At 41.3% G+C, this 16,975-nt stretch overlaps 1 non-coding gene across 1 annotated transcript; it reads right to left on the reverse strand.

Annotated features, from left to right (window-relative positions):
- Positions 1 to 839: 839 nt before the first annotated feature.
- On the reverse strand, positions 840 to 947 carry LOC112787819 (small nucleolar RNA R71). Its single transcript, XR_003195209.1, has one exon. It is a non-coding gene; the product is annotated as a small nucleolar RNA R71 (small nucleolar RNA).
- Positions 948 to 16,975: the final 16,028 nt, after the last annotated feature.

Below are 16,975 nucleotides of genomic sequence, written 5' to 3' on the forward strand. Positions count from 1 at the left end.
CTAAATTTTTGTGACACTCTTCTAAATTGGTGGGGCAGATTTTAGCTGGTTAAAAGCTATACTCGCAACGCTGTTCTATTATATTATAATCTCTTAATTGGCCTAACTTCTGCCCCTCGCCAGTTTTTGGCGCCGTTGCCGGGGAGTTGCAATTGTGTGCTAAATTATTAATTAGTGTACATATTTTTATTTTATTTTCATATTTTATTTTTATTTTATTACCATGAGCTATATGTTTCTTTCATTGAATGAGGCGTTCACTGCCTGATCCGAGCTTAGCCGCATTTGATCCTGAAATTGAAAGAACTATTTCACGTATTAGGCAAGCTCGACGTAGGTTAGCCTCTGATGCTGGTGAAGTGATTGTTATCGATTCACCTGTCTCATCTGAGGGCGAATCTAAACCGCCATCTGAGAGCGAAACAAGCTCCTTTACTAGTGATTCAGTTGATTCACGTGCAGATAACATGACAGCACCTAGGAGGATTACTCTACAGGAAGCTGGAGCGCCAAATTTTACACTGCAACCGTATCAAGTGCATCATCCAACTCTGGCTGCAAATTTTGAGCTGAAGACTGCATTAATCAACTTGATGCCCAAGTTTCATGGCTTACCTGCTCAAGAGCCTATTAAGCACCTAAGGGATTTCCAGACAGCCTGTTATACTGTTAGGCGTCATGGTGTGAATGAAACTTCTATTCTGTTAACTGCCTTCCCGTTTTCTCTTGAGGGAAAGGCAAGGGAGTGGTACTACTCCCAACCTGAAGCGACTGTTACTAACTGGGATATGCTCAGGAGAGAATTTCTGGAAAAATACTTTCCAGCTGAAGTTACAGACAGACTGAGGAAAGAGATCTCCTGCATTGTTCAAGGAGAATCAGAGACCCTTTATGAGTACTGGGAGCGCTTTAAGAACCTTCTGGACGCATGCCCCCATCATATGATTGACAGGCTAGTGTTGATAAGCTATTTCACTCAAGGCATGAAGCCTCGGGATAAGACTACACAAGACGGTGCAAGTAATGATTCTCTAAAAAAGTACAAGACCGAAGATGAAGCATGACAACTGATCAGCAACTTAGCTGAGTCTACTAGGAATCATAGGCACAGGAGCAGCCACTCAAAAGCTATTGTAGAGGTTTCCTCCAGCACTGAAACTTCTGCTCTTACACAAAGTATATGTGAAATGACCAACCTACCGAAGCAAATGCAGTTGAACCAACAACAACAAGCTCAGCCTGCCCCGCCACAACAAAACCAACAGCTAGTTCCACAAAGAGTATGCGGAATCTGTGTTGACTATAGTCATTATACTGATGAATGCCCGCAGTTCCAACAAGAAGATAACACTGTGGCAGCTACTCATAACTTCTATGACCGCCCGAATCAAGGATACAATCAACAAGGCGGCAACTACAACCAAGGAGAAAACTATAACCAAGGATGGCAGGACAACTCCAACCAAAGTTGGAGAGATAATTCCAACCATCGCTGGAGGGACAACTATAACAGAGGAGGCAGAGACAACAATGGAAACCAGAGGTGGAATAACAACAAAAGACAGCAGAATCAGAACCAACCTTACAGAGCTCCTCACCTAAGACAGTCACAAGGACCCCAGCATAACCAACAACAAGTCCCACAGATCACTTATCCCACTTCCTCATCAAATGACGAGATGCTTCGTTCTCTTGCACAAGGACAACAAGACATGTAGACTACACTGAACTCTACTTTAAATGGTCTGAATGCCACTTTACAAGCTCTCGCCGCCCGGATAGAATCAATACCTGCTTCCACCAACCAACCTTCAAGCTCCAGTGAAATTCCTTCTCAACCCTTACCTAACCCTAAGGGTAGCATCAATGCCATCACTTTGAGATCCGGAACCATACTACAAGAGAGGACCCAGGAGGAGCCAAGCCCAATAGAACACGCCCCAATTGAAGACTCAGTGGAAGTAGAAGACGCTGAAATGGAAGATGCTGAAGAGGAAGATGAAGTACTGGTGCATGAATTGTGAATCACACTTTTCACAACGTGTACCACTAACCAGCAAGTGCATTGGGTCGTCCAAGTAATACCTCACGTGAGTAAGGGTCGAATCCCACGGAGATTGTTGGTTTGAAGCAATCTATGGTTATCTTGTAAATCTTAGTCAGGAAGTCAATTATGTTTATCAGTTGAATTGCGAATAAACAATAGAGCATGGATTAAAGGTTACTTGTTATGCAGTAATGGAGAATATGTTGGAGTTTTGGAGATGCTTTGTCTTCTGAATCTCTGCTTTCCTCTGTCTTCTTGTTCACGCACGCACGTCCTCCTATGGCAAGCTGTGTGTTGGTGGATCACCGTTGTCAATGGCTACCTTCCATCCTTCCAGTGAAAACTACGCTCACGCGCTCTGTCACAGCACGGCTAATCACCGGTTGGTTCTCGATCCGGTTGGAATAGGATTTACTATCCTTTTGCGTCTGTCACTAACGCCCAGCCTTCAGGAGTTTGAAGCTCGTCACAGTCATTCAATCCTTGAATCCTACTCGGAATACCACAGACAAGGTTTAGACTTTCCGGATTCTCATGAATGCCGCCATCAGTTCTAGCTTATACCACGGAGATTCTGATTAAGGAATCTAAGAGATACTCATTCAATCGGATATAGAACGGAGGTGGTTGTCAGGCACACGTTCGTGGTTTGAGGAAGGTGATGAATGTCACAGGTCATCACCTCCATCACAGTTAAGCGCGAATGAACATCTTAGATAGGAACAAGCGTGTTTGAATGGAAAACAGAAATACTTGCATTAATTCATCGAGACACAGCAGAGCTCCTCACCCCCAACAATGAGGTTTAGAGACTCATGCCGTCAGAGAATACAAAGTTTAGATCTGAAATGTTATGAGCTCCAAAATAAGTCTCTAAAAGTTGTTTAAATACTAAACTAGTAGCCTAGGGTTACAAAATATGAGTGGATTATGATGGATGATGCAGAGATCCACTTCTGGGGCCCACTTGGTGTGTGCTGGGCTGAGATTTAAGTGAGTCACGTGCAGAGGCCATTTGTGGAGTTGAACGCCAGTTTTTGTGCCAGTTTGGGCGTTCAACTCCAGCTTTTGATCCTTTCTGGCGCTGGACGCCAGAATTGGGCAGAGAACTGGCGTTGAACGCCAGTTTACGTCATCTATCCTTGTGCAAAGTATGGACTATTATATATTGCTGGAAAGCCCTGGATGTCTACTTTCCAACGCAATTGGAAGCATGCCATTTCGAGTTTTGTAGCGCCAGAAAATCCATTTTGAGTGCAGGGAGGTCAGAATCCAACAGCATCAGCAGTCCTTTTTCAGCCTGAATCAGATTTTTGCTCAGCTCCTTCAATTTCAGCCAGAAGAATACCTGAAATTACAGAAAAACACACAACTCATAGTAAAGTCCAGAAATATGAATTTTTCCTAAAAACTAATGAAAATAGACTAAAAATTAACTAGAACATACTCAAAGTTATATGAAATTAACCCCAAAAAGCGTATAAAATATCCGCTCATCACAACACCAAACTTAAACTGTTGCTTGTCCTCAAGCAACGAGACAAATAAAATAGAAGACTAATAGGTTGAGAAGCAATAATATCTCAGAGTTTTTGAGTGAAGCTCAGATTCTAATTAGATGAGCGGGACTAGTAGCTTTTTGCTTCTGAACAGTTTTGGCATCTCACTTTATCCATTGAAGCTCAGAGTGATTGGCATCTATAGGAACTTAGAATTCAGATAGTGTTATTGATTCTCCTATTTCAGTGTGATGATTCTTGAACACAGCTATTTTATGAGTCTTGGCCGTGGCCCTAAGCACTTTGTTTTCCAGTATTACCACCGGATACACAAATGCCACAGACACATAATTGGGTGAACCTTTTAGATTGTGACTCAGCTTTGCTAAAGTCCCCAATTAGAGGTGTCCAGAGTTCTTAAGCACACTCTTCTTTTTGCCTTGGACCTTGACTTTAACCGCTCAGTCTCAAGTTTTCACTTGACACCTTCACGCCACAAGCACATGGTTAGGGACAGCTTGGTTTAGCCGCTTAGACCAGGATTTTATTCCTTTAGGCCCTCCTATCCACTGATGCTCAAAGCCTTGGGATCCTTTTTATTTGCCCTTGCCTTTTGGTTTTAAGGGTTATTGGCTTTTTGCTCTTGCCTCTTGGTTTTAAGAGCTTTTGGCTTTTTCTGCTTGCTTTTTCTTTTTCTTTCTATTTTTTTGTTCGCCTATTTTAATATACATATATATATTTTTTTTTTCTGCAAGCTTTGTTCTTTGCTGCTTTTTCTTGCTTCAAGAATCATTTTTATGATTTTTCAGATTATCAATAACATGTCTCATGTTCATCATTCTTTCAAGAGCCAACATATTTAACAGTCTTAAACAACAAATTCAAAAGACATATGCACTGTTCAAGCATTCATTCAGAAGACAGAAAGCGTTGCCACCACATGTTACTAATTAGAATTTTTCTTATTAAAAACTCGAAATTTTATTGCCTCTTATTCAAAAGATCTACTATTTTATTCATGTTTGCTGATGATGAGAAAAATAGACTATCACTTAATTGGGGATAAAATCAAACTAGACACTAATTACTACTAATGATCATGTAATGAAGACACAAACATAGATAAGCACTTAACATAGAGAAAACAAAAAACAGAGAAAGTAAGAACAAGGAACGAGTCCACCTTAGTGATGATGGCATTTCCTTCTTGAGGCACCAATGATGTTCTTGAGCTCTTTTATGTCTCTTCCTTGCCTTTGTGGCTTGATTCCTAGTGATTTTTGGTATTTCTATCCTCAGTTGCTTCCAATAATTATGTGGAGGGAAGTGCATCCCCTGAAGTATCTCTTGATTTGCAGCCACATGTTCTACCACTGAGCTATAGATCCTTCACATAATTGTTTTACCACACCAAACTTAGAATGTTGCTCGCCCTCGAGCAAAAGAAGAGGGAATAGATGAAAAAGAAGATGTGGAAAGAAAAAACTAGGATTATGAGGAGGGAAGGTGGGGATCCTGTGGGGTCTACAGATCTTGAAATGATCCTGTGAGGTCCACAGATCTTGAGGTGTCAAGGCATTTACATCCCTGCACCAATTTGGGCATGCAAAATGCCCTTGCACACAACTCTGGGCGTTCAGCGCCAGGTTGGTGCCCATTTTGGGCGTTCAACGCCCATTTACTAGCCATTTCTGGCGTTGAACGCCAGAACCATGCTTGTTCTGGGCGTTCAGCACCAGGATGTTGCCCATTTTGGGCGTTCAGCGCCAGAACCATGCTCTGTTCTGGCGTTGAACGCCAGACAGGTGCTTCCTCCAGGGTGTGATTTTTCTTCTGCTGTTTTTTATTCCGTTTTCAATTTTTAATATTTGTTTTGTGACTCCACATGATCATGAACCTAACAAAACATGAAAAACCATGAAAGTAAATAAAAATTGGGTTGCCTCCCAACAAGCGCTTCTTTAATGTCCTTAGCTGGACCTTGTTGAGCTTTTAATCTAGCTTCAGCCTTGAGCATTCTTGCTCAATGTTGCCTTCTAGATAATGCTTGATTCTCTGTCTATTGACAATGAACTTCTTATCAGAATCAATATCTTGAAGCTCCATATAACCATATGGTGATACACTTGTAATCACGTATGGTCCCCTCCACCGGGATTTCAGTTTCCCGGGGAATAGCCTGAGTCTAGAGCTAAACAACAGGACCTTCTGTCCTGGTTCAAAGATCCTAGATGACAGCTTTCTGTCGTGCCATTTTTTTGATTTTTCTTTATAAAGCTTGGCATTTTCGAAAGCTGTGAATCTGAATTCCTCTAGCTCATTTAGCTGGAGCAATCGTTTTTCTCCTGCTAATTTGGCATCAAAGTTTAGGAATCTGGTTGCCCAGTAGGCCTTATGTTCCAGTTCCACGGGCAAGTGGCATGCCTTACCATACACGAGTTGGTATGGAGAGGTCCCTATAGGGGTCTTGAATGCTGTTCTGTAAGCCCACAGAGCATCATCCAAGCTCCGTGCCCAATCCTTTCTACGGGTGTTTACTGTCCGTTCCAGGATTCTCTTTAATTCTCTGTTAGAGACTTCAGCTTGCCCATTGGTTTGTGGATGATATGGAGTGGCCACCTTGTGGCGAATTCCATACCGAACCATGGCAGAGTAAAGCTGTTTATTGCAGAAGTGAGTGCCCCCATCACTGATTAACACTCTATGGACACCAAACCTGCTAAAGATATGTTTCTGGAGGAACTTCAGCACTGTTTTAGTATCATTAGTGGGTGTGGCAATAGCCTCAACCCATTTTGATACATAGTCGACTGCCACCAGAATATAAGTGTTTGAATATGATGGTGGAAAAGGTCCCATGAAGTCAATTCCCCATACGTCAAACAACTCAATTTCCAAGATTCCTTGTTGAGGCATGGCGTAACCATGAGGCAGATTGCTAGCTCTTTGGCAACTGTCACAGTTACGTACAAACTCTTGGGAATCTTTATAGAGTGTGGGCCAATAGAAGCCACATTGGAGGACCTTGGTGGCTGTTCGCTCACCTTCAAAATGGCCTCCATATTGAGATCCGTGGCAATGCCACAGGATCCTCTGTGCTTCTTCTCTAGGCACACACCTACGGATAATTCCGTCTGCACATCTCTTAAAGAGATAAGGTTCACCCACAAGTAGTACTTTACATCAGTAATTAATTTCTTCTTTTGTATCCTGTTGTACTCCTTGGGTATGAACCTTGCAGCTTTATAGTTTGCAATATCGGCAAACCATGGTGCTTCCTGAATGGCGAATAAATGCTCATCAGGAAACGTCTCAGAGATCTCAAGAGAAGGGAGGGACGTCCCTTCCACTGGCTCTATCCGGGACAGATGATCAGCCACTTGGTTCTCTGTCCCTTTTCTGTCTCTTATTTCTATATCAAACTCTTGCAGAAGCAATACCCATCTGATGAGCCTGGGTTTTGAATCCTGCTTTGTGAGTAGATATTTAAGAGCAGCATGATCAGTATACACAATCACTTTTGATCCTACTAAGTATGATCTGAACTTGTCAATGGCGTAAACCACTGCAAGTAATTCTTTTTCTGTGGTTGTGTAATTTTTCTGGGCATCATTTAGAACGCGACTGGCATAATAAATGACATGCAGAAGCTTGTCATGCCTCTGTCCCAATACTGCACCAATGGCATGATCACTGGCATCACACATTAACTCAAATGGTAATGTCCAGTCTGGTGCAGAAATGACTGGTGCTGTGACCAGCTTAGCCTTCAGTGTTTCAAATGCCTGCAGGCACTTTGTGTCAAACACAAATGGCGTGTCAGCAGCTAGCAGATTGCTTAGAGGTTTTGCGATTTTTGAAAAATCCTTTATAAACCTCCTATAGAATCCTGCATGCCCCAGAAAGCTTCTGATTTCCTTAACATTGGCAGGTGGTGGTAATTTCTCAATTACCTCTATTTTTGCTTGATCCACCTCTATTCCCTTATTTGATATTTTATGTCCAAGAACAATTCCTTCAGTCACCATGAAGTGACACTTTTCCCAGTTTAAAACTAGGTTGGTTTCTTGGCATCTTTTCAAAACAAGTTTCAGGTGATCAAGACAGGAGCTGAATGAGTCTCCATATACTGAGAAGTCATCCATGAAGACTTCCAGAAATTTTTCCACCATGTCAGAGAAAATAGAGAGCATGCATCTCTGGAAGGTTGCAGGCGCATTACATAGCCCAAATGGCATCCTTCTATAAGCAAACACTCCGGATGGACATGTGAATGCTGTTTTCTCTTGATCCTCGGGATCTACTGCAATCTGGTTATAGCCTGAGTAGCCATCCAAAAATCAGTAATAATCATGACCTGCTAGTCTTTCTAGCATCTGGTCTATGAATGGTAAAGGGAAATGATCCTTTCTGGTGGCTGTATTGAGCCTTCTGTAATCAATACACATGCGCCACCCTGTAACTGTTCTTGTTGGAACCAGTTCATTTTTTTCATTATGAATCACTGTCATGCCTCCCTTTTTTGGGACGACTTGAACAGGGCTCACCCAGGGGCTATCAGAAATAGGATAAATAATCCCAGCCTCCAGTAATTTGGTGACCTCTTTCTGCACCACTTCCTTCATGGCTGGATTTAACCGCCTCTGTGGTTGAACCACTGGTTTGGCATTATCCTCCAATATGATTTTGTGCATGCATCTAGCTGGGCTTATGCCCTTAAGGTCTCCTATGGACCACCCAAGAGTTGTCTTGTGTGTCCTTAGCACTTGAATAAGTGCTTCCTCTTCCTGTGAATTTAAAGCAGAGCTTATGATCACTGGAAAAGTGTCACCTTCTCCCAGAAATGCATATTTCAAGGATGGTGGTAGTGGCTTGAGCTCGGGTTTAGGAGGTTTTTCCTCTTTCAGAAGAAAGTTCAGAGGCTCTTTCATATCCTCTGAATCCTCCAAATCAGGCTGAACATCTTTAAAGATGTCTTCCAACTCTGATTCGAGACTCTCAGCCATGTTGATCTCTTCTACCAAAGAGTCAATGAGATCAACTTTCATGCAGTCTGTTGATGTGTCTGGATGCTGCATGGCTTTGACAGCGTTCAACTTAAACTCATCATCATTGACTCTCAGGGTTATTTCCCCCTGTTGGACGTCAATGAGGGATCGTCCAGTTGCTAGGAAGGGTCTTCCTAGAATGAGAGTAGCACTCTTGTGCTCCTCCATTTCCAGCACAACAAAGTCAGTGGGAAAGGTGAATGGCCCAACTCTGACAATCATGTCTTCAATCACGCCTGATGGGTATTTAGTGGAACCATCAGCAAGTTGGAGACATATCCGGGTTGGTTTAACTTCTTCAGTTAAGCCAAGCTTCCTGATAGTGGATGCAGGTATCAGGTTGATGCTTGCCCCAAGATTGCATAAAGCTGTCTTGGTGCAATCACCTTCTAATATGCATGGTATCAGAAAACTCCCAGGGTCTTTAAGCTTTTCAGGAAAGCTTTTCAGAATGACTGCACTGCATTCTTCAGTGAGGAGAACTCTTTCTGTTTCTCTCCACTCCTTTTTATGACTCAAGATCTCTTTCATGAACTTGGCATAAGAAGGTATTTGCTCAAGTGCCTCTGCAAATGGAATCTTTATTTCAAGAGTCCTTAGATAATCTACAAAGCGAGCAAATTGCTTATCCTACTCCTCTTTCCGGAGTTTTTGAGGATAAGGTATCTTGGCTTTATATTCCTCAACCTTAGTGGTTAAAGAAGCCTTTTTAGAGGGGTTGTTATCAGCACTTGTGTGTATCTGATCCCTCACTGGCAATTGAGTGCCAGAGTCAGAAGCTGGAGTGAAACTGGATGCCAGCTCCTTGCCTGTTCCTGGCGCCTGAACGCCAGAAATATGCCCATTTTGGGCGTTTGACGCTGGAACTTGCCCCATTTGGGCGTTCAATGCCAGATTCTTGCCCATTTCTGGCGTTGAACGCCAATCCTGCCTTGTTTCTGGCGCTGAACGCCAGTTTTGGGCATGGTCTGGGCGTTCAGCGCCAGCCTTCCACCCATTTTCTGGCGTTTTAGTGCCAGAATTATTTTTCCCTGGGCTCTTACTGTCCTCAGGGGAATCTTTGGTGGGTCGCTCATTTCTTGAATTTTTGATGCCTTGAGGTGGGGTATTTAATGTTTTCCCACTTCTTAATTGAACTGCTTGGCATTCTTCTGCTATTTGCTTTGATAGCTGCTGCTTTGTTTGCTTAAACTGTTCGTCCATATGTATATTAGCTATCCTTGTCTCCTGTAACCTGTCTTTGAATTCAGCTAGCTGTTTTGTTAGAAAATCTAATTGCTGATTGAATTCAGCAGCTTGTTTTACAGTACTGAATTCAGCAGTTACTGTTTTAACCTCTTCATTCATGGAAGGGTTGCTGCTTAGATACAGATGCTGATTCCTGGCAACTGTATCAATGAGCTCTTGAGCTTCTTCAATTGTCTTTCTCATATGGATAGATCCACCAGCTGAGTAATCTAAAGACATCTGAGCTCCTTCTGCAAGCCCATAGTAGAAGATGTCTAACTAAACCCACTCTGAAAACATTTCAGAGGGGAATTTTCGTAGCATCTCTCTGTATCTCTCCCAGGCATCATAAAGAGATTCATTATCTCCTTGTTTAAAGCCTTGGATGTCCAGCCTTAGCTGTGTCATCCTTTTTGGAAGGAAATATTGATTCAGGAATTTTTCTGTCAGCTGTTTCCATGTTCTTATGCTGGCCTTAGGTTGGTTATTTAACCACCTCTTGGCTTGATCTTTTACAGCAAATGGAAACAGTAATAGTCTGTAGACATCCTGATCTATTTCCTTATCATGTACTGTGTCAGCAATTTGTAAAAATTGTGCCAGAAACTCTGTAGGTTCTTCCTGTGGAAGACCGGAATACTGGCAACTTTGCTGCACCATGATAATGAGCTGAGGATTCAACTCAAAGCTACTGACTCCAATGGAGGGTATGCAGATGCTACTCCCATATGAAGCAGTAGAGGGGTTAGAATATGACCCCAGAGTCCTCCTGGACTGTTCATTTCCACTTATGTCCATGATGGATCTATGGATATAACTTGGACTGATTTACCTTTTTATTTATTTTATTTTATAAGAAGTAAATACTTAAATAAAATAAAATAACTGAAAAGGATTTGAATTTTGAAGTTAAATAAATTTTTTTTTTCGTAAAAAAATTAAAAATAATTAGTAAAAAAGGAAATTTTTGAAAAAGAGGGAAGATATTTTCGAAAATTAGAGAGAGAGAGAGTTAGTTAGGTAGTTTTGAAAAAGTTAAGAAACAAACAAAAAGTTAGTTAGTTAGTTGAAACAAATTTTGAAAAGATAAGAAGTTAGGAAGTTAGAAGAGATATTTTGAAAAGATATTTTTGAATTTAGTGAGGAGAGAGAAAAACAATAAGATAGTACAAGATTTAAAATTTTTAGATCTAATGCTCCTTATTTTTGAAAATTTTGGAGGGAAAACACCAAGGAACACCAAACTTAAAAATTTTAAGATCAAGACACAAGGAAACTCAAGAACACTTTGAAGACTCACAAGAACATAAGAACATGAAGGAAGAACACCAAACTTAAAATTTTTAGAAAACCAAACCTAAATTTTCGAAAATCAAAGGGAAATCAACAAGAAAACACCAAACTTAAAGTTTGGCACAAGATTTAATAGAAAAAATATTTTTGAAAAAGAAGGTTTTGAAAAGAGTATAAAAGATTCTAACCCAATTACCAAGAACGCAGATTAATGCTCTAGCCAAATGAGTTATGGGACCTTCAAAAAAAAAATTTTAAGAAAGATTATTTTTGAAAACACCAAACTTAAAGTTTGGCACAGGATTTAATAGAAAAATTATTTTTGAAAAAGGTTTTAAAAAAAAATATGATAGCCAATTATCATGAACATAAACACCACATTCTAAATAACTGAGCTATAAGTTTAAAGTATTTTAACAAGGGATAAATAATAAAAGACTCTAAACAAAAAAAAGAAAGATTTTCCTAATCTAAGCAACAAAATAATCCGTCAGTTGTTCAAACACGAACAATCCCCGGCAACGGCGCCAAAAACTTGGTGCACGAATTGTAAATCACACTTTTCACAACTCGTACCACTAACCAGCAAGTGCACTGGGTCGTCCAAGTAATACCTTACGTGAGTAAGGGTCGAATTCCACGGAGATTGTTGGTTTGAAATTGAATTGTGAGTAATCAGTAGAGCATAAATTAAAAGTTACTTGTTGTGCAGTAATGGAGAATATGTTGGAGTTTTGGAGATGCTTTGTCTTCTGAATCTCTGCTTTCCTCTGTCTTCTTGTTCACGCACGCACGTCCCCCTATGGCAAGCTGTGTGTTGGTGGATCACCGTTGTCAATGGCTACCTTCCATCCTTCCAGTGAAAACTACGCTCACGTGCTCTGTCACAGCACGGCTAATCACCGGTTGGTTCTCGATCCGGTTGGAATAGGATTTACTATCCTTTTGCATCTGTCACTAACGCCCAGCCTTCAAGAGTTTGAAGCTTGTCACAGTCATTCAATCCTTGAATCCTACTCGGAATACCACAGACAAGGTTTAGACTTTCCGGATTCTCATGAATGCTGCCATCAGTTCTAGCTTATACCACGGAGATTCTGATTAAAGAATCTAAGAGATACTCATTCAATCGGATATAGAACGGAGGTGGTTGTCAGGCACACGTTCATGGTTTGAGGAAGGTGATGAATGTCACAGATCATCACCTTCATCACAGTTAATCGCGAATGAACATCTTAGATAGAAACAAGCGTGTTTGAATGGAAAACAGAAATACTTGCATTAATTCATCGAGACACATCAGAGCTCCTCACCCCCAACAATGGGGTTTAGAGACTCATGCCGTCAGAGAATACAAAGTTTAGATCTAAAATATCATGAGATACAAAATAAGTCTCTAAAAGTTGTTTAAATACTAAACCAGTAGCCTAGGGTTACAAAATATGAGTGGACTATGATGGATGATGCAGAGATCCACTTCTGGGGCCTACTTGGTGTGCTGGGGCCCACTTGGTGTGTGCTGGGCCTGAGACTTTAAGCAATTCACGTGCAGAGGCCATTTGTGGAGTTGAACGCCAGTTTTTGTGCCAGTTTGGGCGTTCAACTCCAGTTTTTGATCCTTTTCTGGCGCTGGACGCCAGAATTGGGCAGAGGACTGGCGTTGAACGCCAGTTTAAGTCGTCTATCCTTGTGCAAAGTATGGACTATTATATATTTCTGGAAAGCCCTGGATGTCTACTTTCCAATGCAATTGAAAGCATGCCATTTCGAGTTCTGTAGCTCCAGAAAATCCAATTTGAGTGCAGGGAGGTCAGAATCCAACAGCATCAGCAGTCCTTTTTCAGCCTGAATCAGATTTTTGCTCAGCTCCTTCAATTTCAGCCAGAAAAATACCTGAAATTACAGAAAAACACACAACTCATAGTAAAGTCCAGAAATATGAATTTTTCCTAAAAACTACTAGAAATAAACTAAAAACTAACTAAAACATACTCTAAACTATATGAAATTAACCCCAAAAAGCGTATAAAATATCCGCTCATCACCTTTACATACCTACTGATTTCATAGTCCTGGATACTGGAAAGGAAGAGGATGAATCCATCATCCTGGGAAGACCTTTCCTGGCCACAGCAAGAGCTGTGATTAATGTTGACAGAGGTGAAATAGTCCTTCAATGGAATGAGGACTCCCTTGTGTTTAAAACTCAAGGATCCCCCTCTGCAACCATGAAGAGTAAGCATGAAAAGCTTCTCTCAAAGCAGAGTCAACCAGAGCCCCCACAGTCAAACTCTAAGTTTGGTGTTGGGAGGCCACAACCAAACTCTAAGTTTGGTGTTGAACTCCCATATCCAAACTCTAAGTTTGGTGTTGGAGAGTCTCAACAAAGCTCTGCACATCTGTGAGGCTCCATGAGAGCCCACTGTCAAGCTATTGACATTAAAGAAGCGCTTGTTGGGAGGCAACCCAATGTTTATCTAATTCTTATTCTTATTGTTTTTCATGTTTTCTTAGGTTCATGATCATGTGGAGTCACAAAATAAATATAAAAATTGAAAACGGAATCAAAAACAGCAGAAGAAAAATCACACCCTGGAGGAGCATCTGTCTGGCGTTCAGCGCCAGAACAGAGCATGATTCTGGCGCTGAACGCCCAAAATGGGCAGCTTCTGGGCGCTGAACGCCAGAACAGGCATGGTTCTGGCGTTCAACGCCAGAAATGGCACACAGATGGGCGTTGAACGCCCAAAATGGCCACCAACCTGGCGCTGAACGCCCAGAGTTGGATACAAAGGCATTTTTACATGCCTAATGGGTGCAGGGATGTAAATTCTTGAACACCTCAGGATCTGTGGACCCCACAGGATCCACTCAGGATCTGTGGACCCCACAGGACCCACTCAGGATCTGTGGACCCCACAGGATCCCCACCTACCTCCACTCACTCCTTTTCACCACTCTCTTTCACACAACCCCATAAACACTCTTCCCAAAAACCCTTCACCAATCACCTCAAACTCTCTACCCCATCACCTCTTCACCACTCAAATCCACCCACTCTTCCCCATAAACCTACCTCATAAACTCCACCTACCTTCAAAAATTCAAAACCAATTTCCCACCCAAACCCACCCATATGGCCGAACCAATACCCCCCCTCCCTTCCCTATATAAAGACCTCCATTCTTCATCAAATTCACACAACACACCCCTCTACACTCCTCTTGGCCGAAACCTCATCTCCCTCTCCCTCTCCATATTTCTTCTTCTTCTTCTTCTATTTCTTTTGTTTATTGCTCGAGGGCGAGCAATATTCTAAGTTTGGTGTGGTAAAAGCATAGCTTTTTTATTTTTCCATTACCATTGATGGCACCCAAGACCGGAGAATCCTCTAGAAGAGGGAAAGGGAAGATAAAAGCTTCCACATCCGAGTCATGGGAGATGGAAAGGTTCATCTCCAAAGCCCATCAAGACCACTTCTATGATGTTGTGGCCAAGAAGAAGGTGATCCCTGAGGTCCCTTTTAAACTCAAAAGAAATGAGTATCCGGAGATCCGACATGAAATTCAAAGAAGAGGTTGGGAAGTTCTAACAAATCCCATCCAACAAGTCGGCATCCTAATGGTTCAAGAGTTCTATGCCAATGCATGGATCACCAAGAACCATGATCAAAGTAAGAACCCGGATCCAAAGAACTATGTTACAATGGTTCGGGGGAAATACTTAGATTTTAGTCCGGAGAATGTGAGGTTGGCGTTCAACTTGCCATACATGGAAGAGAACGCACGCCCCTACACAAGGAGAGTCAACTTTGATCAAAGGTTGGACCAAGTCCTTATGGACATATGTGTAGAAGGAGCTCAATGGAAGATTGACTCCAAAGGCAAGCCGGTTCAACTAAGAAGATTGGACCTCAAGCCTATAGCTAGAGGATGGTTGGAGTTTATTCAATGCTCAATCATTCCCACTAGCAACCGGTCTGAAGTTACTATAGACCGGGCCATCATGATCCATAGCATCATGATTGGAGAAGAGGTGGAAGTTCATGAGATTATACCTCAAGAACTCTACAAGGTGGCTGACAAGTCCTCCACCATGGCAAGGTTAGCCTTTCCTCACCTTATTTGCCACCTATGCAATTCAATGGGGATTGACATAGAGGGAGATATCCTCATCAAAGAGGAAAAGCCCATCACTAAGAAAAAGATGGAGCAAGCAAGAGAGCCCAGTCATGGAGCTCAAGAGGCGCAAGAAGCTCATCACCATGAGATTCCGGAAATGCCTCAAATGCACTTTCCTCCACAAAACTATTGGGAGCACATCAACACCTCCCTAGAAGAATTGAGTTACAATGTGGGACAACTAAGGGTGGAACATCAAGAGCACTCCATCATGCTTCATGAAATAAGAGAAGATCAAAAAGCAATGAGGGAGGAGCAACAAAGACAAGGAAGAGGCATAGAAGAGCTCAAGGACATCATTGGTTCCTCAAGAAGGAAACACCACCATCACTAAGGTGGATTCATTCCTTGTTCTTGCTTTCTCTGTTTTTCGTTTTCTATGTTACGTGCTTATCTATGTTTGTGCCTTCATTACATGATCATTAGTATTTAGTAACTTTGTCTTAAAGATATGAATGTCCTATGAATCCATCACCTCTCTTAAATAAAAACTGTTTTAATTCAAAAGAACAAGAAGTACATGAGTTTCGAATTTATCCTTGAACTTAGCTTAATTATATTGATGTGGTGACAATGCTTCTTGTTTTCTGAATGTATGCTTGAACAATGCATATGTCTTTTGAAGTTGTTGTTTAAGAATGTTAAATATGTTGGCTCTTGAAAGAATGATGACTAGGAGACATGTTATTTGATAATCTGAAAAATCATAAAAATGATTCTTGAAGCAAGAAAAAGCAGCAAAAAAAAATAAATAAAGCTTGCAGAAAAAAAAAGGGCGAAAAAAAAAATATAGAAAAAAAAATAGAAAGAAAAATAAAAAGCAAGTAGAAAAAGCCAATAACCCTTAAAACCAAAAGGCAAGGGCAAATAAAAAGGATCCCAAGGCTTTGAGCATCAGTGGATAGGAGGACCTAAAGGAATAAAATCCTGGTCTAAGCGGCTAAACCAAGCTGTCCCTAACCATGTGCTTGTGGCGTGTAGGTGTCAAGTGAAAACTTGAGACTGAGCGGTTAAAGTCAAGGTCCAAAGCAAACAAAGAGTGTGCTTAAGAACCCTGGACACCTCTAATTGGGGACTTTAGCAAAGCTGAGTCACAATCTGAAAAGGTTCACCCAATTATGTGTCTGTGGCATTTATGTATCCGGTGGTAATACTGGAAAACAAAGTGCTTAGGGCCACGGCCAAGACTCATAAAGAAGCTGTGTTCAAGAATCATCATACTGAACTAGGAGAGTCAATAACACTATTCGAAATCTGAAGTTCCTATAGATGCCAATCATTCTGAACCTCAATGGATAAAGTGAGATGCCAAAACTATTCAAGAGGCAAAAAGCTATAAGTCCCGCTCATATGATTGAAGCTCTGTTTCATTGATAGTTTGGAATTTATAGTATATTCTCTTCTTTTTATCCTATTTGATTTTCAGTTGCTTGGGGACAAGCAACAATTTAAGTTTGGTGTTGTGATGAGCGGATAATTTATACGCTTTTTGACATTGTTTTTAGTATGTTTTTAGTAGGATCTAGTTACTTTTAGGGATGTTTTCATTAGTTTTTATGTTAAATTCACATTTCTGGACTTTACTATGAGTTTGTGTGTTTTTCTGTGATTTCAGGTATTTTCTGGCTGAAATTGAGGGACTTGAGCAGAAATCAGATTCAGAGGTTGAAGAAGGACTGC

The sequence above is a fragment of the Arachis hypogaea genome, chromosome 20 (assembly GCF_003086295.3).
Source record: "Arachis hypogaea cultivar Tifrunner chromosome 20, arahy.Tifrunner.gnm2.J5K5, whole genome shotgun sequence".
Classification (NCBI taxonomy): domain Eukaryota; kingdom Viridiplantae; phylum Streptophyta; class Magnoliopsida; order Fabales; family Fabaceae; genus Arachis; species Arachis hypogaea.